Consider the following 27,725-nt stretch of genomic DNA (forward strand, 5'->3'; position numbering starts at 1 on the left):
ATCTTCATGTAAAGCACCGAAATTAATCCAGTATGTGAAAAGGGAGGGCTGGGAAGGAGACAGGTTGTCATCAGAAAATTTGGATTTTGAGGTCTATTCCTTTGATCACAGTGCACTTTCAGTAATTCTATTAGAAGAAGTTAACAAAATACACGGGAATATATTCCATATACGGTATGAACTCTTTCTTTGTGGTTGCTGTGGCTGACCCTTCATGTTGCTGTGGCTGATTGGGAACATTTACCACTTGGTTGTAATTTTGTTGTAATCATAATGATATCTAATAGATTAAGATACATAAATAAACCACAAAAATGTAAATATACATTTAACTCTATGCACTGGAATTGCAGTGGTACTTACAGTCCCAATATTTACAAATTCTGAGCATTGGAAGGTTGGGTTTTTGATCATTTTCTTCATGCTATGAAAAACCATATGCCCATGGTTTAGTGTACCCTGTTATACTGAATTTCTTACAATATTAAAAGTTATTTGTCTTCTAAAATATCCTAGGATTAAAAAAAAAAAATCTTTTGTCAAAGTCAGATGGTTTCTCAGAACTTTATATATTAGAAAACTCCATCTTTTCAAGCCCTTGGAAATTGGAAAAAAATCTTGTAGAGAAGAACTTTAATCTCTCGCTATGATTTATGTAACATATAAAATGTATCCATTCTTTTTAAACTTCCAATTAAATAAGAGATTCTCACTCATTGTTACACTGTTCCAAGGAGGAAAAAATTGAAATCATGTGGAAAAAGAAGAAAGCCTTTTTTAAAAGAGAGACTTCTTACTGCTCTTAGAATTGACAAGATGGATTTTATGTAACAGCCAATGACTGAAACATCAGTTCAGAAATTAAAACTCCTCTATAGTTTTGAAATGTGTCATAAACTTCCCCATCACTTCTGGTTTAATGCTCTTATGTTTCCAGAAAGAAATTAAAAGAAAAAAATATCACAAAAAGGGCACTGTAAATCATTTTATTTTTATTTATCTCTCTGATGCAAATGGATGACCTAAATCACTTGTGTTGATTAAAAAAAACCCCCAAACATTGTTAGACTTTTATTTTTCTTCCTTTTTTTTTTAATGTTTAATGCAGGAAAATGCTTAATGTTGCTTAAAATTAGAAAGGCACAACACTTGGGACAGAGCAAGATGAAACATCTCAGGTTTTTAGAATTTTGGGTGTACTTGAACTTGTGCATCAGATTCTGTCTGCTGTTAACTAACCCAAGGCTGTGATTTTTCTTTATCCTTTTTTCCAAGTACAATTTTTTTTTTTTGGTCAAACTCCTCTCAATTTCTTTTTTGTTATTTCTATTGGAGCAATATACTCTTCAAAAGACTAAGGTTTTGCAGGGTTTGTGCTGCTGGAGATCAAAAATAGGTTCCTGCCCTGTGCCACAAAAATTAAAAGTGAGTTTGTGTGTTCCATATCCTGAGCCCATGTGCTCTTACAGGAGTGGTTATTCTTAACATAAAGCCAAAACTTACTATAAGCAGGTTCAATAAGCTAAAATGAAAAAATGGAGCAGAGAAACTAGAGTAAAAAAAATGGAGCAGGAATGTGCTTTTGGGGCTTTTTTTCTGGTTTAGGTACATTTAATAACTCTACACATAAAGGATGTTTCAGTGGAATTAAAACCTCCCTTATTTTTCATATTTTTAGCTTTCAAATTTTAGCTCATGAATTTTTGTGGCTCTAGCATATGTGATTACATAGGTACTACTGGAATAAGTAGTCTCTTTAAGCAATTAAAAAAATGAAGTATTCATTAAATTAAAAAAAAAGGCCATAATTCTGATTTTCTATTAGTCAATTCATTTATTTAACTAAGCAGAGGGAAATAAAATGCCCTGAAGTACGTCTTTTACAGAGGATTACTCCCACAGGGTTATTTAATTTTGTCTGTATGTATCCTACTGAAATTGCCTGAATTCCTTCTTTCTTTATTCCTGTTTGTACATAAAGAATCTTATTAGCACATCAGTAATTTGCAATCCGAATTCCCTTGAGGGACTGTGTTTTTCCTACCCTTTCCATGCCGATCTCCCAGGTGTCCTTGTTCAAAGCACAATGCAGGAACCTCAGGTTCTCAAAAGGAATCCTCCTGTATCAGCAAGGTGCTCGTTGTTTTTATGCTGAAGAAATGCAAAGGCTAATCTAATTGAAAAGAAAGTCAGTGCAAAAACCGCTTTCTTTCACAAACTGGTGGCTCCAGAAGTAACAGCAGATAGCATTGGGAAAACTGAAGTTTAACTTGCAGCACCGGGCCCTAATGGGTCACAGGATCCGAGGGGTTTTACACGTTTGCATTCTGGAACTTTACCTTCCTGTTTTTAGCACATCTCTTACTCTGTATTAGTAAGTCCCTTATCCCTCTAGTTACAAAAGGGGAGCAGTGGGGAGAGCACTACCTCCAAAGAATACTTATTTGCTTTTTCTCCCTACGGAATTACAACTGGAGCCTTTCCTCTGCTTCAAGTGGAGGCACTTGCCCAGGATTCACTTTCTGAGTTGTGTCCAGGTCGTCCATTCAAACTGGCAGTGAAATTCCCTGACTTATTTCATCCTTGGCATGCTGTGCTTCCCCACACCATCCTGAGCACAGACTCCTCATGTACAACTCCGTGTTCGGGGGGAATGTGCTGTGGTGGAGCAGAACATTTACATGGACATTTTCTTGTCCGCTGGAGCTGCCAGACACTGAACAATTAAAGGTGACATCCACAGAGCTAAGACAGATGCCTGTCACTTCAGAAGTGTAACTCCAGGCCTTAGATCTTCAACAGGCAACTCAACTGCCACTCAAACTGGCAGCTTCCACCAGCCACTTACACTTTCCCAGGAATCGTGCTCTGCTATGCAGAGTGTGCGTGACGGATTGGGTTATGTAGGAAGTACTGGTGGCAGCTGTAGATTAAGTATTTGGCATTAACTGGAGCTGGACTCCAAGTGAGGCAGTTGTCATCAGCTGACTTCCCTGACTGACTGGTTCTTGAATGTGAGTTTTTACTCAAAATGCCCTTTTGATGCTGACCCAGTGAATGTTATCAACGGAACATGGAGCAGTTCCAGCAAGCAGGACGAGACTGCCTGCTGCACCTTGCTCAGAGATGCTGTGTGGGGCAGCCTGTGGAGTAGGAGGAACAGGAGAGGCACTCTTAGACCCTTCTGATGTGATCTGGGACAGTGTTTAAAAGACAAGTTTATTGCAGAGGTGTGGTGTTGGGGCACTGAATTGTGAAGGAAAGCAGTAGCACGCTTTCATGTTAATGAAAGGAAGGGGATTTCATACCTGCTTTTTTGTATTTTAATTAAAGTTATGGAAAGATGAAAAATAAAAGATCTTATTAATCATAAATGGCCTTTCACCTGCTTCAACATTCCAGTTCACTTTCTACTATTCTTCTTTTAGGCTATGACAGATTTAACCTCTTTTAATTTAAACTATGGTTATCTCTTCATCCTGCCTTCCCCTTCATCCTGCCCTGCCAGGGTGAGAGGATGGGAGCGGGCCAAAGGGAGGTTTGGAATTCAGTTTCTGCAGAATACCTTGGGCAGCCAAGCCTCTCCTTGTGCCAGTGGGGCTGCTGTGCTCCTGCAGACCCAGAGAGCATCTCTGCTGGGACTGGTACTGATGGGCACCACTTTCCAGGGGCTGCTGTGCCTGCAGTCTCCGAGGCTGAAAGCCCAATTCCCACTCCTCTAATGACTGTGGGTGATTCAATCTGCCTGTGGAGTGTGTGGGCAGAAAAAGAAGGATCCTTGTTGATTCAGTAAAAAACAGTTTTTATCGATGTAATGTGGGAACAAGAAAAGTTTGCTTGTAAAATGCAAGGTTAACTGTAGTATTTTCATCCTCTGGATTTTCCCTTCGTATATCCCTTTAGTGTATTTGTTTCCTCTAATATGGGATGTGTCACAGAGATTAAATCTTTGAAAAGGAATTGAAATTAATAAATGAAAAAATATTAAGAATTGTACTACACTTCTTAATACCATAGGATCTCTGTAGAGACCCTTTAATCTTTGTTCAAGTTAATAATTACGTTCTAATTTTTTGTAACTATATGGAGCTTAATGGAGCAGGAATGGGGTTTATGGAGGAATTCCTTTTATAGAATTGCTTTCAAAAATTTTTCAAGTGGAATAGTACTCGACTGCGTATTTTTCAGTTCAGGAAATCTGTTTCAGTGGGAATTGTATTAGATTCAGAGAAAACTTATTATTCCAATGCAACTAATGTCTTTCATGTTTAAAGTTGTAGTTTGAATGTTTTATCTGTGGGATAACTGTACTCCTAGTGGATTTACCATACTCATGTCACAGCTGTTATTTAGTAAAAGGGAAAGGACATTGATTTAAAAAAAGAAATTCCTGGGTGGGACTAGATCCTATAGTTTGTCCCAAAGGAGTAAAGTCTAGTGACTTTATCCAAGATAGTAGTTTTTCTGAAACAAACTGGTTCTGCTTATGTATTACTATTGCTTGAAGGTTGTGGAGAAAAAACAGAAGTTACCCACTACACTAGAAAGGACACACAGTAATTTCTTTTCACCTATGGGACTTGAACATAGACACTGTTGTGTAAAATAAATTATGAACTCCTGCAGAAACAAGTCTCAGCAGTCCATCTGGTGTATGGAATCATAAAAGCTTATCCTCCAAAGGTGAATAGGATGGAGATAAAGTAGAGCAGGTTCCACTCCCTGATCCTTCTTAGCTGCTGTCCACAGAGACCTGGGAAAGCTTTAATGCTACTTGAAAATCCTGGCTGCTAAAAGGCAGAGTAAACCAGGGGAAGCCATGGAATAGCAGGAGAAAGGCTGAGGCTGCTTTAAAGCACAGAGATTTGGTAAACTGCATGTTAGGAACAGCCTTCCTCATGTTGTAAAATATTTAGAATTTGTGATTCACTGGGGAGGGTGACCTTGGAGACGGTGGAAATATGAAGCTGGGGGTAAAATTTTAAGTGATTTTGTTGTTTCCAGAAAAACTTGGAATGTTTGTCCCATTTCACTGGGGTTGAGGAAGGGAAAATGGAGCGTGCTGCAATTGCTAGCAACAGGACAATTTGCTCAGGAGCTTCCCCAGCCTGGTACCAGTTGGCAAACTGGGCTGGTGTTCAAGCATCAGTCAAGAGATTCTGGAGTGAAACTGTTTTGCAAACAGTGCCTCTTCATGTGATTTTAATGATAAGCTTACAACATCTGGCTGTGGTTTTGGACTCAGAGCTCATACATTTGCATGCCCTGGTCCCCCCAGAAATGATTACACTCTTGGAGGGTGAACAGTGGCCTCTGTATAAACACTACATCCATGGTTCATAATAGCACATCTTTCAATTGCTTTTCAACAGCCCAAAAAAAAAGATATTTTGAAATCCTTTGGGAGCGTGTTAATTTTAAGTTTGCTGAAAATTTTTCTATTTAATTGTCCCTGACTTTGGTTATTTTGATTTTGCTGTTTTCCGATCCCTTCATAAATTTCTTATTGTTTTTTCAAACAGTTCTGTTCCCTCAGAACATGGGGTACTGGGACCCTTTCCATGCAAACCCAAGATGCCAAGGACTGTGCTATATGGACCTGTCCTGAAACATGGAAGTTTTCATCTTCTATATACTGATCTCCAAAGCTACTAATTCTGATGGAATTGAGATGTTTCTGTCAAAAAGACTTAGAATTTACATTCTCATTTTCATGTTGAATAGTAGTAAAATATGAATACATTTTGGAGGTGATTTCATTATGTCAGTGTCACCATTAAGGATAGTACCTGGAAGATGGGAGTAGAAATAATTGTAATTGTGCAACAAAGACAGAAAAAAGAAGTAAATACAGAAAAAATCTCATTCTTTGGAGCTTAAACAACATTATTGAATGCACTGAATGGAATCACTGAAATTTATATGTAGCACATGTGCATGTAGTATTTTATTTCAAAATATTTAACAATATTTTTAAAAATGTTATTTTTTTAATTTGATGAAGTGGTTAAATAAGTAAGGCATGCAGGATCTGTATTCAGCAGTTGGTTTGGGATATGTTTACACTTGCCAAAAAGATGCTTTTTTATGGACTCCCTTTAACTTCCAGCTGTGGTTCTGAGATGTGGATTCAATGTTTCCATGGAAAAACTGAATCTTATTGCTGATACCTAATGAAATGCAGGGAAGTACTCCTCTTTGTGCCAAAGTTTTTTTTGGTTTGTGTAGGAATGTAGGATGAGATATCAGAGCCTGTGACTGTGTACCTCCCCTGCTGTCCCATCCTGTCCCTCCCTTTCTTGCTAGGACATGGCTGTGCACCCACCAGTTATTTTGAGCTCGTCCTAGTTCCCAAAAACTGCACAATGAGAAAATTTAACTTACTGAAACAGGAATATTATTTTTTTAAAATATTTATTTCCCTATGAGATCTGCAAGTTAACTGATTCAGTGGAAGGTCTGGCAAGTGCCGTTGTCTGGGAGGCAGGGAGGAGGTAGAACCCTGGGGCCAGAACAGCAGAGGGAGGAGGTGAGTGGTGTGAGGCTGCCACAAAGTGACCAAAAACTGGTTTAATCTCCTTTATCCTGGTAGGGAAAGGGATGGGAGTGTGACTGGAGAAAGGTGTGTGATTTCTGCAGGGGAGTCAGCTCCCAGCAATGTGCACAGTCTGCCATGGGGGCACAGCACTGTGGACACAGCTCTTCTGGTATGTGCATGGTTTGAGTTGGCAGGTCTCTGCATGGTGGTCCACTTGGTCTGGCTTTACCAGAAGAATTTTGGGTAGCTTAGAATTCCTTGCAGAGGATTGCACTTTTGGAAAGAGGCTGAAGACACTGTATGGGTGAGAATGATTGTCCTTGGGCTGTTGTGCAGGGCTGGGGCTTTATTGTTCAGTTTTCCTTCTGATATTGCACTTTTCCCTGTCCTGAGTTTGTATCTGAAATAGCCTTTATTGCAGCTTCTTTTCGCAGTGACAGAAAATCAGAAACAGATAAAACACAATCAGAGAATCACAGAATATGCTGAGTTGGAAGGGACCCACCAGGGTCATTGAGTCCAGCTCTTAGCCCTGCACAAATGATGCAGTAAAAATAATCCCCATCCATAACTGGAGCATTAATGGATATAGAATATTCCTTTAATTACCAAAATGCTCCCTATGTCACTGTGTGCAACATGAAATACAGTTCTCATCCAGTGAAGTACTAACTTTACTGTCAGTCGACCGTTCCTAAAGTCTGTGCTCCCTTGGGAGTCTGGAAGCTGGAGGTGTTCTTTAGAAGTGTAGTACCTGACAGTCCTGCAGTGATGGCTCAGAACACTTCCAGCTGCACCACAAATGATCACCAGTAAGAGAATAAAGTGGCCTCACTGAGAGAAGCAACAAAAGCAACAAACTCATCCCTACAATGGGACTTCATTTCAGTGGCAATTGTGTGGTCAGAAAATACCTGACTTTGAGTCACAGTTAAATCAACTAATAACTGGAGAAGCAGGAGATGGGTAATATGGTAATTACACTCCGGAAAAGGGTGTAACAGTTCTGGTAATAAGAGTAGAAGTGACTAATTTTTTTAATGAGCAGTCCAATTTATGGAATATCCAGAACAAAAATATACCATTTAAAAGATACTTCTTGTAAGAGCCCATCTTTCATCAAAGGCAACTTGTGAATCATCAAGTGCATAAGACCAATGAATTATTCCTTATTTACTGTATCACTTCATTTTCTTTTTGTTTACTGTAGCACATAAAGATATTTTCCTTTTATATTCTGTAGATTCTTTATTTAAAACTCCAACATGAATGCCATATCCCAGGTTTTACGGGAAGTTTGCAGCTCACAATTTTATGATCTTTGACTAAGTCGAACTACCAAGCACAAAGGACCACCTGGTGTGATACCTGATGAGTGAGTTATTTATTGTTGGCTTTGTACCATCACTCAATGCCTGAGCTTCAGGAGCACCCACTGCTGGCTGGCAAGGTTGGGTGTGTGCCCTGAGAGCTGAGGCTGCCGTGGATTTGTTTGGCAGTTTGCTGTCACTGAAGCTGATGGTAAAGGGTTCATTGATTCCAGTGGAATGGGATCAATTAGTCTTCAATTAGAACATGACCTTCATACTCTTTCTCTAATCAGCATTTCCCTGTTACGTGAGTGCTGCTTGGCTCTGTACTAGCTCCAGTCTGAGAGATATTTGTTTCTCTGAGCTGCTTTACTTCTTTTAGATTGAAGTAAAGTCAATTGAAGTAAATTTCTTCCTTTGCTTTATGCCTGTAACAATGCACATCTTTTACATAATGCAACCCATTAGTCTTATTTCTCTCTCATCTATTATCCATTTTTTATTACTTTTAATTTAGAGGCTCTAGATTTGCTTCAATAGTCCTTCAGTTATGTATAGATACTTTAATAATTCTTTTTTTTTTTTAATGAAAGATGTAATATAAAATGTACACAGGCAAATACACCAGTTGTTAATCACATGAAATTTATTTATTACCTCTTGAGAAACAGAACTGCACATTTCCATGGACACCTTAAATATGCTAGTTAATTGGGATGTGATCTTTCCTAAATGTGCTGGATCACTTCAGCCTGAGTGCCAGTCAGTGTTGTAAATTTTGTTTTCTGACTTTTAGTCATTAGTGGTTATTCCCCTGATGAGCTTATTAGCCTGGAGTACAAATACTTCATCTCTCCCACTGAAGAATTAAAATTCTGTGGAACTCCTTAAATTTGCATGGATATCCAAAGATACTTCAGTCTTTTTTTTTTTTCCCACAGGAAGTAAAAGGAAGTGACACTGTCACTGTATAACATCATCTTCACTACTTCTACTGTGATAAGGCTGAAGACTCTCATATTTTGTAGGGATGGGCAATGCCTATGGTTTGATTGATATAGGTGGAAAATACAAGTAAGGCTTGTACAAACATCTGAAAAAACTCTACATCTTATTCTGTTTACTAATATGTTCACTAATCCAGTAAAAATACCCCCTCATTTCTGTACAACTTTCATCTCTTTGAATTCTTTAGACTGTAATGTGTACTGTACTTTGTTCAGCGTGTTTTTAGCAAGAGATGAGTGTAACCCAAGGGCACTTTATTGATCTATGATGTCATATAATAATACATAACTACATAAGATATAAAACCGATAAATTACAATGTGCAGGGATTATTTTGTTGGTCATACTTGAGACTGTCACTTGAAAATCAAGGTGAATAGCTGAAGCTTTGATAGCACCTTTCTATATTTTTCTTTTTGTTCTCATATATTCATCACTTGGTTCTGTCTTGTGTAATCTGTGTGTGACAATGACTTCATCCTCTTCAGTGATGTTTCCTTGCAGGTTTTTAATCCTAGTATCCTAGATTCTGCTTGCAGGCAGACTAGTGAATCACTAGTATCATGATGGTAATTACAAACATTTCCTTTCCTTTGAGTTTGAGAGGAAAGTTGAAATTTCTTTGGCCTTTTTTTTTTTTTTTTTCTTTTCTGGAATTAGGATTTCATTTTCAGATGTTTATAAACTCGAGAACAGCTGCTGACCCTGACTGCTTGTGCCAACCTGTACAGACTGAATGCTTTTCTGACTTTGGTTTCGTGTTGCTGATGATAGAGATTTGTGAGAATCTCACCTTCAGTGCTGCATCCAGCTCTGGGACCCCCAATGTAAGGAAGACATGGACCTGTTGGAGCAAGTCCAGAGGAGGCCATGAAGATGCTCAGAGGGCTGGAGCACCTCTGGGGACAGGCTGGGAAAGCTGGGTTGTTGAGCCTGGAGAACAGAAGGGGTCAGGGAGAACTTAGAGCAACTTGAAGTACCTGAAGGGGCCCCGAGAGAGCTGGAGAGGGACTTTGCACAAGTATATGCAGAGGTAGGATGAGGGGGAATGGCTTAAAATGAAAAGAGCAGAGATTTAAGTTAGAGACTAGAAGGAAAGTCTTCCTTGTGAGGGTGATGAGGCCCTGGCACAGGTTGCCCAGAAAAGCTGTGTATTCCTCAATCCTAGAAGTGTTCAAGGCCAGACTGGACAGGGTTTGGAGCAACCTGGTCTAGTGGAAGGTGTCCCTGCACATGGCAGGGGGAGTTTGAATGAGATGATCTTTAAGGTCCTTTCCAACCCAAACCATTCCATGATACTATGTTAGTGGTTTTTTGGTTTGTGGGTTTTGAGGTGTTTTTGTTTGATAGGTTTGGTTTTTCTTCTGGGTTCCCCCAGCCCAATTAGAGACCCTGGTGTTCTAGTTCACAAGTAAAGGTAAGGTTGACTTCAACATAACTAAGTACAGTGACAGGTATTCCAGTCATAGGCAAGGCTATTCCAAGTTTTCATCATCAGGGTAAACGTTGCTTTCGGGTTTTTATTGCTCTATAACAGAGCAGAAAAATCACTAAACCTGTGACCAGTTTGCTTCTAATGGAATGTGGGACAGAACGGAGGAGCTGGGACCTGTGACAAGAAAATAGCAGTAGGGATTTTATGAAAAGGTTTGAGTGTGAGGTCATATCAGTGCTGTTTCTTGACCTGTTCGTTTTACCTGTCAACCAGTTGCTTTTTCTTTAGCTTTCTGAGAATTTCTGGGTGCTGAAATCTACAAGCAGACTTCTAAGTTTTATAAGCAGTTATTATCCTTGCTTTTCCAAGTGATACACTGAGGCACAAAGGGGTAATGTAGTTTCTCCAGCGAAAATGAGAATAATGGAACTTCAGAAACCTGGGTTTTAGTACTAAATATATGTATAGTGTGTGTATGCATCTATATATATATATAGTGCTTATAGTGTGTGTAGCACTAAAAATATGTGTTATCTATATTATTTTTTCCCAACTGTCCTGTTTTGCTGGCCATAGGTTTAAGTCGATTTGTTTTCTTTTTTTTTTTTAACCTACTTAAAACTTAGACTTTCCTCAAATATTGCCAAATGCTGTGAAACATTTGTAGCTGTCCTAATTCTGGCTCATAAACCATGCTAAAAATTCCTCCTTCAATTGACAGCTTTCTTTGCCAGATTACAATATTCCCAACTGATTAGTTATCTTAACCGCAGGGTTTTTTCTGAAAAGTACAATTAGCAGAATTTGTTTCAAGCTCCTGCTAGCAGTTTGCTGTAGAATGTAATTTCTTTAATGTTTTCTGAGCAGTGAATGTTATTTATGTATTTTTGAAAAATCTGCTGCTAAGAGTGTATTTTCATCCCCTTCCTTTCTTTCCTCTTTCCCCAATGCCAAAAAAAAAAATAAAAAATTAAAGTCATGACTTAATCTGGAACTAAGAACAGCCCTGATATTTAACTGTGTGGGATTCTGGGTGTTCAGTAGTGGATATTGTTAAAATACAACTATTTCTGAAAATAACACCACATAGAGAGGTAGCTGTGAGGAGAGGGGGAGTAGGAGGATTAGGAGTTTTCAGGAGTGAGGATTTCTCTAGCTCAGAGCAGGGTGTGCACCCCTGGGCTGAGTTTAAAGAGGTTTCAGCTCATAGTTGAAAACAAGGGGAGCCAGGAATGAAGGTCTTGCCCTTTGCCAGAGCAGCCATTTCATTTTCATTCATTAAGGAATTCGAACTGTAAACTCTACAGCAGAAAGCAGTTGCTTTTTACCTCTTCATTTATCAGCACTGATCGAAAAGGCAGGCAGCAATCTTGCATGTAGCTTTTATAGGACTTTATAAAGATAAAACCCCCATAATATATCCTTCACTTGTAGTACGGCAGCTGACACTTGCTGAATGTCTGCTGAAGTGGGATTAAATTCTTGGGAAAAGAAAGACAAGTTCCTTCAAGGAGCTGCTAAAAAGCATTAGAAATAAATGCTGGAGACTGGATGTGTCTGGTTTATGTTGTGGGAATGAGAGTGAGGTGGGAGGTGGCGCAGCAGATCTGAGAGGAAGAGGGAGGATGGAAGAAGAAAATAAAGCTAGTCTCAAATATCCCACTGTCATGGTCTGGTTGTTTTGGAAGGGTTTTTTGGAAGTTGGACAAAAATTTGAAGAAGTGGTGTGAAAACCTCTCTGTTTTCAGTGTGCATGAAATACATCCCACATATTTATGAACTGGAGCTGTGGACTGCTGTGGTAAAAAAGACCTGGACAGGCTTTTTGTTGCTCAAAATTAGGAAGTCATAAACTCTGTCTGCTACTCTGTTTATACCTAATTGTTCTGATTTCATTAAACCATGAGAAGGCTGAAATGCTACACAGGCACTTCTAAAAATGCCATAAATTTCTCTCTTAGCAGCACAGAAAATCTAGTTGCTTTTTTTTAAATAACTGTCAATAAAATTAAAGAATCTGAATCTACTGTTATTGTAAACTTTCCATTTTACAAATCTCTTCCACAGATTCATGTAATTTAAAGATATTGTAGTAGACATTAAATGAGAAGCTGGGCTGAGGGTTTATAAGACATAGGTAGAATTTTCATAGAAAAGGGAAATTTCAGTTGTGCACATTAGACCATTAGTGATAATTTTCACATTTACCAATTAGTGGAAGGCAATATGGCTGTTTAAACTCAGGATAATACTTATTTTAGGTTGAATGGTTATTTTCAAACAAGTCATGGGAGATTTCAACCTACTTCTCTCTTTGTTTCTTTCTTTTCTTTCTTATTGTTTGCTTTTAAAAAGAAATAAAAGACTAAAGAGATTTACGTTGGCCAGAGTTTAATTTGTATTGACATTTATATCTTACCTCTGAGGTTTAGAAAAAAATGGAATCAAATTAGGTCAGACACATACAAATGAGAAGATATTGCTTAGAGCTGCATGTGCAGTGAAACACCTAAATCCAGCTTAAACAAAAGTGAGCTGAAAACTCAACCCAGCCTTTGAGACATGGACTTGGGGGCTGCAAAATCTGTATGTTTTGTTGAGCATTTATTGAAATCACAAGGCTCTGGGCTGGAGAGGAAGAATTCAGAATGCCAAATTTATTTTAATAATAATTTCTCTAACAATATTTGTACAGGAGAAAAATATCAGTTGATCTGCCATCCTCTAGATGATAAAAAACATGCAAACTGAACTGATTTGTATTAGTAGTGCTTCAGGTTTTGGTTATCCCAGACAATTCAGAGCATTGTGTGATCACAGGCATTTTATATTATGAAATTAACTTGGCTTTAAGGGTTTATAACTTATATATAGGACTAACACACTGTATAAGGAACTCCTAAGACCATACACTGAACTGTTTTCCTACTCTTAATTTACTTTCTTTTTTCTCTTTGTAAAGTAGATGCATTAATGTCCCAAGATTTCCTACTATCTACCAATTTGTGGTTTATATTCAATGCTCTCAAAAGCTTTTCCTGAGAACTTGCTTTGTGATCGTGTATTGATTACAGAAACATTTTTTCCACAATGCATGTTTAATGTGGAGCAAAGGGAATAGCTCTTGAGTTCTCAGTCACGGGGAGAAATTTCAGAACTCTACTTTCTGTTAACTATAAATTTCTACCCTGAGTCTTTTATTCCCAAGATTGTGTTTGTATCAAGCAGGATAAATGCTCTGCTATTTGCATGTTAATATTTATGTGATACTTGGTGTTAAATCAGAAAAGCTGCATCTTACAAATTCTGTCACAATGGTGTAGCTGATCATGTAATTATTACTGTTATTTTTGATTAGCCAGCTATTGCAGTGAGGCTGTGTGGAACAGGGAAGTCATCTCTACCCAAAGAAGCCTTGGACCTTAGTCAAAGGAGATGTTAAAATCACCCTGTACATCCTGTCGTTGAAACAGATTCTCTTAACATTATCTGCTGACCCTGATGGCTGAGGATATTTTAAAATCACTAACAAAAGTCTTGTTGTGATGATAGGAGTTCTTGGCTGATGGGGATTTACCTGAACCTTTTAGGGGAGGCACTGCCTCTGTGTACCAGCTCTCTGTAGAATGGTGACGACATGTCTGTTGTTGTGGAGATTTTTGTGAGATGAAAGTGATGCTTAAAGAAAACTATTTAAATAACTTGAGTTCCTTTAATAGGAAGTAGCTTGGATCAAATTCCTTACATTTCAGTATTAATGACCCTAAAAGTAAAATTACTTCTTTTTTTTATGAGCATTTATATCAATATAATTGAGAGCATATCCAGAAGTGCACAGCTCTGCAGTTCCCTGCAGAACCAGGGAAAAAAACTAAGTGAAAAGCATCATAATTTGTGAGCATTTCCTTGTCTCCCTTCTCTCGCTGATGTTAGAGAATAATAAAAAGTGGCAGTATGACAGATACCTTTTGGGAGCACTTAGTGCTTTAAATGGACTCTCTGTATTACAATACTAAATTGTAGAGTCACTAGCATAAAACACACCAAATAGATTTACATTTAAATTGTAACAGAACGTGGAAGATAATGTCACAACGAGGCAACAAAATGAGAAAGCAAATCCCAGTATATGTCAGCTCTTTATTTCAGTCTCCAGTTCGTTGAGAAGTTAGGAACTTTTGAATTTTGAGTCACATCTTGACAAGAAATAAATACCTTAAATTGTTCCTCTGAAGCTCTTCAGCCTCAGGGAGAAACCCTCTTCAATGATAGCAGAGACCAGGGTGAGAGGTTAGGACAGATCCTGGTGGCTCACTGCAGCAGCAGCCCCTGTCTCCTGAAGCTCTTCTCTTGTCTCTCTCTCCACATGGTTCAGATTCTTCAGTTTTTGAAGTTTCCTATTATTAAATTGAAAATTGTTAATTTTTATTTTTAGCCTGTGGTTGTATAGTTTTTCCTCTCTCCCTTTACTTAATTTTTTTTCATCCATAGCCTTCACACAATTTCTCTTTGTTGTTCTCTCTCCCAGAATATTATTTTTTCAGATTTTATGAATAATCTAATTGCAGCCTGGCTCTTTGAGATTGTGGGTGCATTATTGCAGAGGTGGCATGTAAACAACTGGTTCTTGAGAATAAGGAGCAGAATATTTCTGTCTTTTCTTCTGGTCCATAGACCCACAGTGGATTAACTCAACTAAGAGTGAATGGAGTGACAGTGATTTTCTCCAGCCCATCTCTGTGACATGGAGTAAGTGTTCAGAAGTATCAGTGGAGGGTTTTCTTAGTTAACTTTTGCTTAGACAGTTCCTCGATGAGCAGGGATTTGACTCAGAAGTGCTTTGTGAGGATGAGTCTTCTCTTGATTCTTTAAACAACTCTTGTGTTAGTCAAACTTGTACAGTCAAATTCTGCTTTAACATAAAAGCATGGCCTTTGTCCACTTGAAAAGTCAGCTTTTCCACTGCCTAATTCTGTGGAGTTTTGCAAGGTCTAGTTGTTTCACTTAGAAAACTTTCTAGGGAGTTTGTGATTTATGAATGGACTGAATTGTGCTTGTAATTTCAGAGATTTCTTTTATTACAAAGAAAATAAAATAGATGTTGAAAAGGGAACTAGCCTGCAACAGTATTTTGTGTGACTTACATAAAATGTATTTGTCTTTGTAATGACATTAATTTTTATAGCTCTTATAACTACAAAAATAATTAAGAGCATTTCACCAAACTAAAGAGGGATGTTTCCTATTGACTTGAGAGGCAGTTTAAATTACAAATGAAATACAGAAAAAGTGCCCTAAAAACTGATGTGTACATTTTGGTACCACCACGGTGAACAGATAGCAATTAGTGATAAGTGATTTGCCTCAAAGTTGCTCTGAATAGCAGATGAGGCAAAGCTCAATACATGGCAAATCAGCTCAGGCTCAGTGGAGAGAAGACAGAGAAGTTAATCTTCCCTCCAGGGCAATAATGTTCCAGGTGATATACTTACAATGGATTTTGTCACATTGTGTTTTAATGCTTCCAAACAATGGGTTTTCACCTTTTTTTTTTCCTGGGGATATTCTTTCACGAATGGCCTATTTAGCAAGGTTTAGACTTTCCTTGTGTCCTTTCTTCCCGAATGAATCAATAGCATCAATTAGGATTGATTAGCAAGGTCAAACTTGGTGTTGCAACAGAAAGATGTGTAATCAGAGGTGGTCATGGCATGAGAGGATGGTATTGACTCCTTAGGCTGTTGTACTGGAGCATGGATTGTGTCAGGAATAGTGTGTCCAGCAGGAACAGGGCTGTCCCTCTGTACTTGCCACTGGTGAGGCCACACCTCAAATCCTGGGTTCAGTTTTGGGACCCTCACGAGAACAGAGAAATTAAGGGGCTGGAGCATGTCCAGAGAAGGGAAGGGAGCTAGGGATGGGTTTGGAGCACAAACCTGATGAGAAGCAGCTGAGGAAGCTCAGTCTGGAGAAAAGGAGGCTATGGGGGGACCTTCTCATTCCCTGCAAATCTCTGACAGGAGTTTGGAGCCTGATGGCTTCAAGGTATACCACAGGAGGTTTATATTGCATATTAGGGAAACAGAATCTTCACCAAAAAGCTTGTCAAGCCCTGGCACAGGCTGCCCAGGGCAGCAGTGGAGTCACCATCCCTGGAGAGATTTAAAATATGTGTAGATTCTTGGAAGCATAAGTCAGTGGTGGCCTTGGCAGTGCAGAGTTAACAGTTGGACTCAATGATCTTAAAGGTTATGATCTTAAAGGTCTTTTCCAACCTTTTTGATTCTGTGAGAATTAAAAATAATCACTGCATCTGGAGACAACTAAAATACACATCACACAGAAAATGCTTGGAAAAGCCAGTAAGTGACCTGGAATTCAGTGTATCTGAATTGGAAACTTCTAAGGAAATGTCATCTCTTGACAACTGTTTATTGATGAAATAAATAATTTTCTAATTGATAGTTGAGGAGCATTGAAATGAAGTCTCAACTATTTTATTTCTAGCAATATGTACAAATAATTAAATAATTTACTGCTTATAGATGGGGTTTTTTTGTATAATTCTGTCAAATTTGCCATCCTTAGGGATGACAATTTTGAAATCTTTTAGAGATTCATAGATGCCAAAACTTGCACTGTATGTTACTGAGCAGCCTGTCTCAATTATATTTTGTGGCAGAGAATTATTTCATATATAATTTTTTTTTCCATTGCTTGGATTTGAATCTCTTCCAGTTCATACTCCTCAACTTTTTTGATTTTTGGTTTTGGTCTTAATTATTTAGCTTTCTTCCTGAAAACTTAATGGTACAATTTGATATTACTCCATAGAAATACATTCGAAGGCAGATTTTTTTATTATTTTTTTTTGCATTCTAGTTTAGCAGAACTGGGCAAATAGGACTGCTGTATGTATGTATTTCCTGGATGTGTTTACCTTCCTGATGAATGGCTTTTCTGACCGAATTGGAAAACTTCAGACCAGACATCCTGTAGTGTTGCCATAGCCAGTGCTTTGGTTAGACTGGAAAAATCCAGGTCTGCTCTTGAGCCCCAGCAGGTCAACAGATCAGCACTTGTGCTCCACAGTAAGCCCAAACAAGTCAGAGACACTGACTGAGGTCTGCAGGTGGGTATGTGTTTCTGTTTAGGTAATCCAGGACAGGAATATGTGAGTCTTGATGACACAGTAAAAATAAAAATAGTTGTGGGCCTTAAAGGATTGTTTTTCTGCCAAGTCTCCATAGAAGCAACTTTTATTCACCACATGATTTATATGAGTGATTTCTGTGATGTATTTCTTTCACAAAGAGAAATTGAGGGTGGTGGAGACTCTTGGCAAGCCAATTAAAATGTTGTTGGAAATAGGGGGGACTCTTTGTGTACCTGAAATTGTTGGCTGCTTCCCAGGGGGGCAGATGCTTCCCTGTCCTCTGCTCAGCCTTCAGCCCTGTTTCTGATCAGCATCCTGCTTTATTGATCCACCTGGAATCAACAGGGAAGTGCTGTGCAAAAAATTAATGGCGAGGTTCGGTCTTCACACTGAGTGGTGAGTGTGAAAAAGAACTTTATAAAGGTGGAAAAGCAGAGTAGGGCTTTATTGCAGAGGACATCTTACTGCAGAAGGTCTTACAGGAGGGTGAGTAGTCACTGACATCAGCACCAGCTCAGGTGCAAGTCAGCAGGGCAATTTATAAGCCCCTCCACCCCCTCCTGAGCCTGCCCAGGGTATTTGCTAAAGGCCAGGTGCAGACTGCCTCTCTGGAACAGAAATTATTTGGGTTGATTTTGATGATGTTGGGCTTCCCTTAAAAAACTTGAGTTGTTCTGGTGTGGAAGTTGAATAACAGGACTTCAGAATTAAAAAGTAAAATCCCTGTAAAACTCCAGGACTAAACTGCTAATTAGAAAAGTACTGGCACTTTTCCACGTTCTGTAGTCTTATTGGAATAAGTGCAAATCATCTTTGGGCTGCAAGTTGCACATGTGAAAGCTTTTAATTTTGTTAAAATGAATTACCTACAATTATCTTGTTGTTAATATGTAGAAGTAGACTACTGAAAGACATTGAATGTTCACAGTAATTTACCATTAATCAAGGAAAAAAACACCCTCAAAAGGCAGGTTAAAATCACATTACTGCGAAAACAGTTTACATCTTACAGGAGTAATTTGCTGTGTAAAATTCAAAACAGAAATAACAGCGGTGTGTGGCTGTTTATTGATGAGGTTCCTGTGCAGATGTCTCTTACAGCAATGAGAGGTCAGATAGACACTTTGCAAGAAATAGATGTCCCAAAATTGCCCATAATCCAAAAGGCATGTGTGAAAAATGGTTTGGTAGGAGTTGTTCCCAAGGGGTATGTGGTCTGTCTGTCCAGCAGGTTGATATGAAGACCAGGGTGAGTGGGGGCTTTGAGCAAACTGGTCTAGTGGAAGGGTGTTGGAACGAGATGACCTTGAAGGTCCCTTTCAGCCCAAAACATTATGTGATTTTATGATTTTCTGAAGTATTTAGAGGTACTGTGGTGAAATGAGGGAGCAATCCTCATTTAATTGTCTTCAAAAGCAAAGAAGAGTGAACACAAACCAGTGTTGCACATGTTAGAACGAGCACAGACTGTACCTTTCTGCACAGTCACACAGAAGCAAAGCAGTGGTAGGTCTTTAGGATTAAGTCCCATATCATGGCCGCCCCAATCTTTCACTGTATGTTTAGTTCACTCCTTGTTTTTATTTACATTTCTTCCTTTCTTTAACAGGGGATGGTCTAGGCCTTTTCCATACTCTGCATGGAGCTGCTCACTGGGAGCAATGTCTTGCTGATCCTTAGAATGTTGTGTTTATTGTACTGTGTATAATCAGGTTAACCTTAGGGTGTGAGTCATAATTATCACACAGAAGGGTGAAATTTTGCAAGGCACAGTGACTTTATTCCAATGAGCACACTTCTGTAAATATTCTCACTCTGTTTATTCTCATTCTTGTGCTTTATTTACAAACAAGACCAACTGCAACCTTAATAACTCCAACAGCTAAAATTACAACAAATATACTACGTTTCCTTCAAAAGCCAAAAGTTCTAATTTTCTGTTTTCAAAATGCAGAAAGCTTTCCTATGGATAGTGTGAGGATACCTAGTTTTTACCTGCCCCTTTACATCTCTGTTGCTACAAATGATAGTTGATACTTACCATAAGAGTGAATCCCTTGGAGGTTATTTAGTGAATGCAGATGTGCTTAAAGTTTGTCATGTGCCAAAACAGGTTTTGAATCAGGCTGTAAGTGAGAAAGATGTGTGAATTATTTAAAGTCTGGTAAGCAAATTTAAACCACATGATGATGATAGCACTGCTGCAAGACTGTGAGTGCACGGTTAAGGGGAAGATGTTCCCAGAGCCCCTCAGCACTGAAGACTTAACCACTTGCATCATTAAAGAGCCAAGGTGCAGGCACCTAAATCATTCTGGTGCTCCTGTGGGCATTGCTGTATAAGCTGCTGTAACTTCAGATAGCCCCTTATCATTTCCCTCAAATCTGTGTGTTGCTGTGCAGCTTTGATCGCTGCACAAGCTGACAAGTGATGAGAAGGTTTCTGGAGTTGTGATCTATTACTGTGTGGTTTATCTTGTCAAGGGAGCAGCAAAAGAACAAATACTCTGCTCAGTCAGACGGATTTTGCAGGGAGGATTTGGTTACTGTAGCAAATTCTGCTCTGTGATTTCACCTTTGCAGTTTCTCAAATTCTTCCATGTTTCCCATTGTAGTTTTCAAAACAAAAGCAGAAACACGTTTTTGAATCTGATGATGTGGAGGAATGCTTCATGAATTATATATGAATGTCAGTGATATATGAATGTGCATGCTAAACTGATGGAAGATCCTGAAATATGCAACGTGTTTGCATACAACATTACTCAGTTCTCATTTTTTTTAGTTTCGGATTAGGTAATAACTTGCATCAATACTTCAAAACCAATTTAAAAATATTGTTATTAAGATAAGTTATGTTTTTATTCACTGTCAGTATATGGAAGCTGTCATGTACCAAACCCTAATAGAGCATCCTCATATGGGATTTCAAAGTCTGACCTACTGCTCTTTCATCTGAACTTGTTAATAAATGTTCTTGTTGAGCTCAGGCCAATAGTGAGAGTTGATAAAAAATCCTTAGATTTTATTGTGTAATTAAAAGTAGACCTTGAAAAATTAATTGATGGCAACTCTTTGGAAAGTGTTTTATTTCTATTACATGCCACTGAGTTAGGGAGAGGCAAGATATACTAATTCCCATACAGGCAAACACAGAGGTTACATCCTGAGCACATTTATCAAAAAAGAGAGGTAATGGAAAGCTTTTTGCCAGCTCAATAACATGCTCACATTTTTTCTCTTGCATAGCTTTATGTGTTATCTTTTCTGTCGATCAAAGTGAAACATTCTGAGGCTTTAGGATTTTATTAATCAAGTAAGCTCATTCAAATTAGTTTAATTTACTTGAAAAGCTCTGTCAAGACACATGAATCCACGTGATCTCACTGTTTTTAACCAGGAACAGGGAGTCTAGATGAAAATAAAAACTACCGCTCCTAAGTCTGGTTAATCCTTCTCTTAAAGATCAGAACAGAAACTTACATTTCTCCCTGTGGTCACTGAACGATGTGAAGCCAAACAGGTAACATCCTTCGCAGTCAAAGGAACAGAAGCTTTTTGGTTATTTATACTTATTTTCCTTTCACCCTTCTATTGTAATTTTATTCCCCCATCTTGGCATATTTTGCCTTATAAAAATAAACTTGGTTAGAACTTATGGTTTCCTTCTACCACAGCATGGCCTAGGAAAGTTCAAAGGGATATAATTAATCCGAATGCTTGGAAACAGCATGTTCCCCAACAACAGTAAAAACTCAAGATAATCAATTTACCCTAATTTGTTTCAACTGTTTTGAAAGATAAAGTTGATTGTGAGAGCAGCTGGACCTTGAACTTTTATCCTTTAGACATTTTTGAGGATTTATTGTGGAGAACAAAGGAATGAAAGTATAAATCAGTTATGCAGTTTAGTCCCAGGGAAATATATACATCAAGGCTGAAGGCATTCACTGGTATTGCACTTTATATTCTGACTGTTTTATTGGCAGGCACTGACTTGTGTTTCTTGTGCAGCTGACCATTCTATATAAACACACAGATCAAAATTACTTTAAACCACTTTATAATTATTTTATTATTTATGGTGTCACATGGATGTTTCATTTAAAATTTATGTTTCAATTAAGCTTTATATTTAGATGAAGAAGGGGCCACACTGGCATGGTGAAATTTCATTGTAGATTTTAAAATGGATTAGTGTGGTGTTGTCCATTTTATGCATTAATTGTTCAAGAATAACAGGGTTGTGTGTCAATTTGACTGTTTTTGAAGCATTTTCATTTTCTGTTCACAAATGCAATTAATGTTAGACTACTTATTACCTTCTGCTGGACTCTGAGAAATATGTCTATATGATTTAGTGAATCAGTTTTTCCATTTTTTATACTGTTATTAGACGTTAAAAAATAAATAAAAAATGTATTGCATGTCTTTAAGAGCAGTCTTCCAGGAAAGAAGTCCAGTCAAATTGTCCGTTTGCAGAATGCCTGGAATAATTTCTCAAATAACAGCCCAAACATCATAGTTTTATCAAATGCTGGTTTTGCTGCCTTTTATTGTCCCATCTTTACTGTCACAATTATCTGATTTAAGGTATGGCCATATATGTGTTTTTATTTCTTTTCACCAATCCCTTTGGTTTTGTTGTTTATTGTCAATAAAATTGTATTATTTTGTCCAAGCTGGAATAGTTCCTCCCTTCAAAGCACTGCACCTGCGGGTTCATTTTATTGAAAGGCATTTTTAGATGTAGATAGTAAAACTTAACAATTCTTTTGTTAGATATTGATATAGAAAACCATAACAAAGAAAAGGAAAGCAACAGCAGACAGTGAGAAAAGGAGCAGAGAGTTTTTTTTCATCAGCTCTGTCCTGTTCTAAAAGACTGACCTGTATTAAAAGTAGAAAGACATTTTAGATCTTGTACCCTGCTTACCACAACTATTTTTTCACATTTGATAGCTTGCAACAAATAGAAAGAAAATATGTTTAAAAGTGAGAGTATTTTAAGTCTCAGGAGGGCATTTCCTGATCACATAGGGAACGTTGAGTAGCCTGGTCTAGTGGATGGTGTCTCTGCCCATGGCAGGGGGTTTGGAACTAGATCTTTAAGGTCCCTTCTACCCCAAATCATTCAATGATTCTATGAATGTTTTCAGTATGTGAATGTTTTTATGTGGTATAAATCCAATTCCTACTGGAATATTCCTACCTAAAAGGAATATCATTGGATTTAATGTGGGATTATGGTGATTTACACCAATATTTTGGTTACATGTACGCTGACTGAATAAAGTGCTGCAGGTAAGCTTATGCCACTTCTTTTCAGTCTGGATTTGCTTATTTGGTTGGCTGGTTTTCAGTTGTAAGCAGTATCAGAAATTTTAGGTGATGCAGTGTCCATGAATTACTTGTTCCTGCCTTGCTAGTGGTAACTCTGTGTTTTTCAAGTTGAGTTCTTAAAGCTGACCTTTAAATCAGGAACCAGCTTGTATAGGAAAATGTGGCCCTGGGGGTGACCTGCTTCCGAGACTGTGGAACTTCAGCAGTCATAACTGTATTTATAGTTATTGGTAACTTAATATAGGAAATGATTCACCTATTACATCTATTAAGTCATTTCTTTGTGGGCTACTGGCTAGCAAGGTTGTTGGCAGTAAAAAGTGTCTATTCCCTTGCTTTAGTAATGTAAGTAAAAAGGAGTTTGCCAAAAAACATTTTCTTTCTCCATCCTTTGACAACCATTTTCTCTGAAGCCTTTTTGCCTTCCCAAAGTAAATCTTTCTGTAGAGTACTGAAAGTGGGAGACTGGAATTCTGCCTTCCTCTCTGACCCTTAGAGGCATAGGCAGTTTAGGATTTATATGTGGTACAGCAAAATGCACCAAAGAATGTTCAGGAGTTTTGAAGATTTGTAAACCCTTTTTTCACATGACCATTTTCTTTGCTTTGGCCATGACTCAGCCAAATGGCTTCAAAAATGGTGTTTATTGTGTCTGCAAGTTTCTTACCTCAGTTCACGACAAGTGCTGCCTTTATAGCCTGGGAGAGAGCCATGCTATTAATGAGTACCCACCTGCTGACTTTTCAGAGCCAAACAGGACACAGCCTTTACTCTGCAGCTCCATGAGCTTCCACATAAATCCACCAGACTGAAGCTTTAATTCCAAGCAGGACCCCACTCTGATTACTTGGGACTAAAATCCCTTCTCAGAGCAAATATTGGCCTTCTCAGAACCATTTCCACCTTCTGGGCCATTCCCAATGGCTGAGTTTGTTCCTACTTTTTCAGTAAAGCTCTGGGATGTAATGAGTCAAAGTAGGGGCAGAGGTTGATTATACCCCTTCATGGAACAATAGCTCTCATCTCTGTTTAGTAAAGCATTTGCTGAAAAGAAGGATCACAAAATAAAATACTCGTGCCTGGAACTCTTTCCTAATGTTCTTCCTGAGACAGGCAAAGATCAGCAAAGGAGAGCCTGCAAGGGAAAAGAAAATGCTGGATATCTCAATTGTTTTTACCTGTACTTTGTCTGCTGGCCATAGGCAGAAGGAGGCTGGTTGTTGGGTGTTTTATGGCCTCCTGTGAGGGAATGTCCTCCCCTTCTGTTATCCCCATCAGAGGCTTCCCTTGCCCATGTGACCAGCCCCACTGCTGTGTGATTCTGGTTTGATGTAGAGTTATCCTGCTTTCCCTGATTAAATGGTTGCTGAGGACCAGCCTCCAATTGCTGATTTGTGGGTGCTGCTGAAATCAGCTAAGGTGGAAATGAATGTATGGATAGTCACTAATTAAAGGGCCACATGGCCGTGGTCCCTTTGTCACCTGATCTGTGACATGTTTGGGATATGCCACCAAATAAAAATACTGCCATGGTACCTGCATAACACTTCTCAAGTGGCAAAGTGATGACTAAATTGCGAGGCTTTCTGTACAGAGAAGATGTTTTTGGTAGGATATGTTTTGACCTGTAGCTGAGATTTTCAGTTATGGACACAGTTGTTTGCTAGAGCACAAGTGTGGCAGAAATGAGTGAACCTCCCACTTGAATGTCCTTATTCCCAGTTGAAACGAGGAGAGAGAGAGAGATTATAAACACCAGTCTGAGTCCAGGGTTGGGAAAATGTCTAGTTTTCTGTTTCTCCCTGTGAAGCACGTTCCTGTAACCATGAACTTGGGTATTTTTGGTGGATTAACAAGTCTTAGTTGGAGTGTGTATGAGGTGTCTCTCTGGCAATGACTGACAAACAGAGCATGGCCTGTGCAGAAGGGGGTCTGATTTGCTACTTTATCCATGAAAATCTCCTGGTGAAGGGGTTGGGGGAGCTCAGAGATGTCAGGTAGCTACTACTTGCTTGCTACTACTTTCCCCATTTTCCTCTTGATGAGTGGGTGTAAAAGGCTCCATAAAACAGTTACTATATGCAAAAGAACAAACAAGTGAATTATCAAGAACTATCAGTTGGGGAGGAAAAAATGTCAAGTGTCTTAATTTTCCTGCAGACATATGCTACCACCAGATAAGCAGTTCATCTTCCCAGGTATGTTCCATTAAGTATATTATCCAATCAACTAGGATATATAAGACATATTGCAACTCTAATCTCCTCAGGCAAGTAGTATTCAATTATACTTACCATTTTCAAAAGAAATATCCTGAGCATTTAGAGTGCTTGTATTTTTGGCACTCAGTCTTGTTATGTGAAGGCTAATAAAGAACATTCCAACTAAGAAGGCACAAGACAAGGCAGATGAAATATTTAAGAAAATAGTATTATATAAGTCCTGAGGTGGAAATGTTCACCATCCCTCAAAATGGTTTCCTGATATCTAATGTTTCAAAATAGGCCAAGGATGGAGAACGACAGAGAATTGCCATCCATTTCCATGCCTATGGTATTTTTTTTTTTTGTTTATAACTGAAATAGAAATGCTGCTGAACGCTTTGTTTGCAAGTGCCCTTTCTGTTTTAAAAGCACATTCAATGATTTACATTGTTGTTATGTAAATTGCTTTTTGGATTGAATACTGTGCAGACAGACCAATTTTCCTGTTACTCTTCTAAGCAAAAGATGTCAGAAGTCACAGCTCCTGGAGAGATGTCTGCTCTACCACATAAGGTGTAGCAAGTGGCAGATAAGTTCAGTCACAGGCAGCTTCATAATTTGGTAGGAGATTACTACTTGTATTGATTTGAGTTGAAAAGATTCTAACATAATATCTTTGGAGAGTTATGGGAAAAACTCTGCCTCATATCTGTTACTGGAAGGACTCAGCAGCAGTTAATGTTGAGATTGTTTACTACCTTCCCAGACCAAAACGTGCTTTCAGTTGTTTCTCTTTCTGCTAAGATTTAAATATATTGCAGAAATTTTCATGTCAGTTATGTGAGCTAAACCAAATACTAGGATATTTCAGTCTATGAAGTATGTCCAATATTTAGGAGAAAGAGAGATTAAGAAAAATATATTTTTAGCCTTGTTATTTCATATAAATGATACAGCCTTTCATGGGATGTGCTCTAAAGGCTCAGTGAATCAAAGAAGCATTTCCCAAATTCCTTTATGCCTCCATCCCTTTAAGAAGTGACCCATAACCTTCTTGATTCAAATATTAAAAAATTTTTTTGAGAGTACACATATTCTATTCTTGCTACTGCCCATGATACACAGCAATATGTTCATTCTTCCTGTCCATATTTGGCCAAAGTATAGACATCCAAAAATTCACACATATTTACTAGATATTTTGCTACACTTTAGAGCTTACTTTCTTTAAAGGCCCTTTGCTTTTTCCACATAGCATTTTCCATACACCCATGCAAATGATGCAGTGTTATTTTCCCTCCTCTTTGCTTTTTGTTCCCCATTCTTCCACCAGCACCAGACAGGTGTCGTCTCTGGACTGGAAAGACTGGAAAAATTGAGCCAGCCCTTCTTTCTTGTCTTGCAAGTGCAGCACGGAAGTTGAGGTTGATTGAGACCAAACAGATTCTCCCATATCTGCCCTCCTCTAAAGCCTTCCTTTATATAAACAACAGTCTGAGGTGTCATCCCAGGGAAGGTCCGCTGGTACAATGGGATCCTTCATCAAAGTTGATTTGCATTAATTTACTTATTAGACAGGCAGATTCTGCCTATAGATATTTAGTCTTCACATACTTTCAGTGTAACTAATCAGAGCTGAAACTTGGTGAAAGAAACAAATCTTTAATCAACCCTTTAGGATCTGTAAGTGAACAGTGCACTAATACATAAAAATTAATTGCACAAGAATTTCCATGTTTGCAAGCACAGAGAGAAACTGAGATCCCTGGATGTACTCCAGAGGATGTCTTTGGCCAAATTTAGTCTTATATACTCTTGAAATGCCTGGTATAACTTCCATGCTGAATTTGTTCAGTTAAGTAGACAAATTAGTAGAGATATGTACTTATTCATGAGAAGAAATATATGGACTTGAGCTGAAACTGGAAGCTGATATCCAAGGAGTGATATTGCCCTCCCTGCATCTCTCTGTACCCCATAGTTGTTTCCTACTCCATTATATTGTTCTCAGAGCAGTTCTAACCTAATCAAGTGGAACACATCTATTTCCCCCCACCCCTGCTAGAGCATAAGGCTATTTGTAAATTAAGGTTTTTGGAGACTGGCTTTTTCCTGCACTTACAGTTTTTCAGCACAAAACCAAAATGATGGAAAATCTCCTAATGTAGTAAATAGGACTTATTGCTTAGTGACATTGCTTTCTATTTCCAGCCTCAGGTTCCCAGTGGGTCCCTACATTTGCCTCTCTGGCTAACTTTGCAATGAGGTGTTCATCTCTTTCTGAGAGAAATGGCTTTTCAGAGGATAAGCAGTTAAGACAGAATTAATAAAAACCTCAGTTGCAGCACTTACCTTCTGGTGGCCACTTGGGAAATGCTGCCTTCTTTTACATTACTTCTTTCCTGTATTATGCAGGAGAGAAAAGTATTTGTCTGGCTGTCCCCATAGCTCTTGCAGTTTAAATCAGGCCAGTCACAGGTACTTAGGTCATGCTACATGTTTCTTCCTGAGTTCCAATTTTTAGAGAAGTTCAAGACTCCCAGCAGATCACATTAATTGGAGAGAGAACTCTGAACCAGTTTCATGACCTACCTAATCCTTTAGTCTTTGTTTCTCTTGTCCTTACTGAATAGTTTGCAGCAATCTAAGTGTCAGGATTTTCAAATAGCCAGTTTATAAATAAACACCCTGTGCTACTGAAAAATACTACACAAAAACTACTTCATTTTTTG

Source organism: Manacus vitellinus, unplaced genomic scaffold (assembly GCF_001715985.3).
Source record: "Manacus vitellinus isolate BGI_N305 unplaced genomic scaffold, ASM171598v3 scaffold_43_pilon, whole genome shotgun sequence".
Taxonomy (NCBI): Eukaryota; Metazoa; Chordata; class Aves; order Passeriformes; family Pipridae; genus Manacus; species Manacus vitellinus.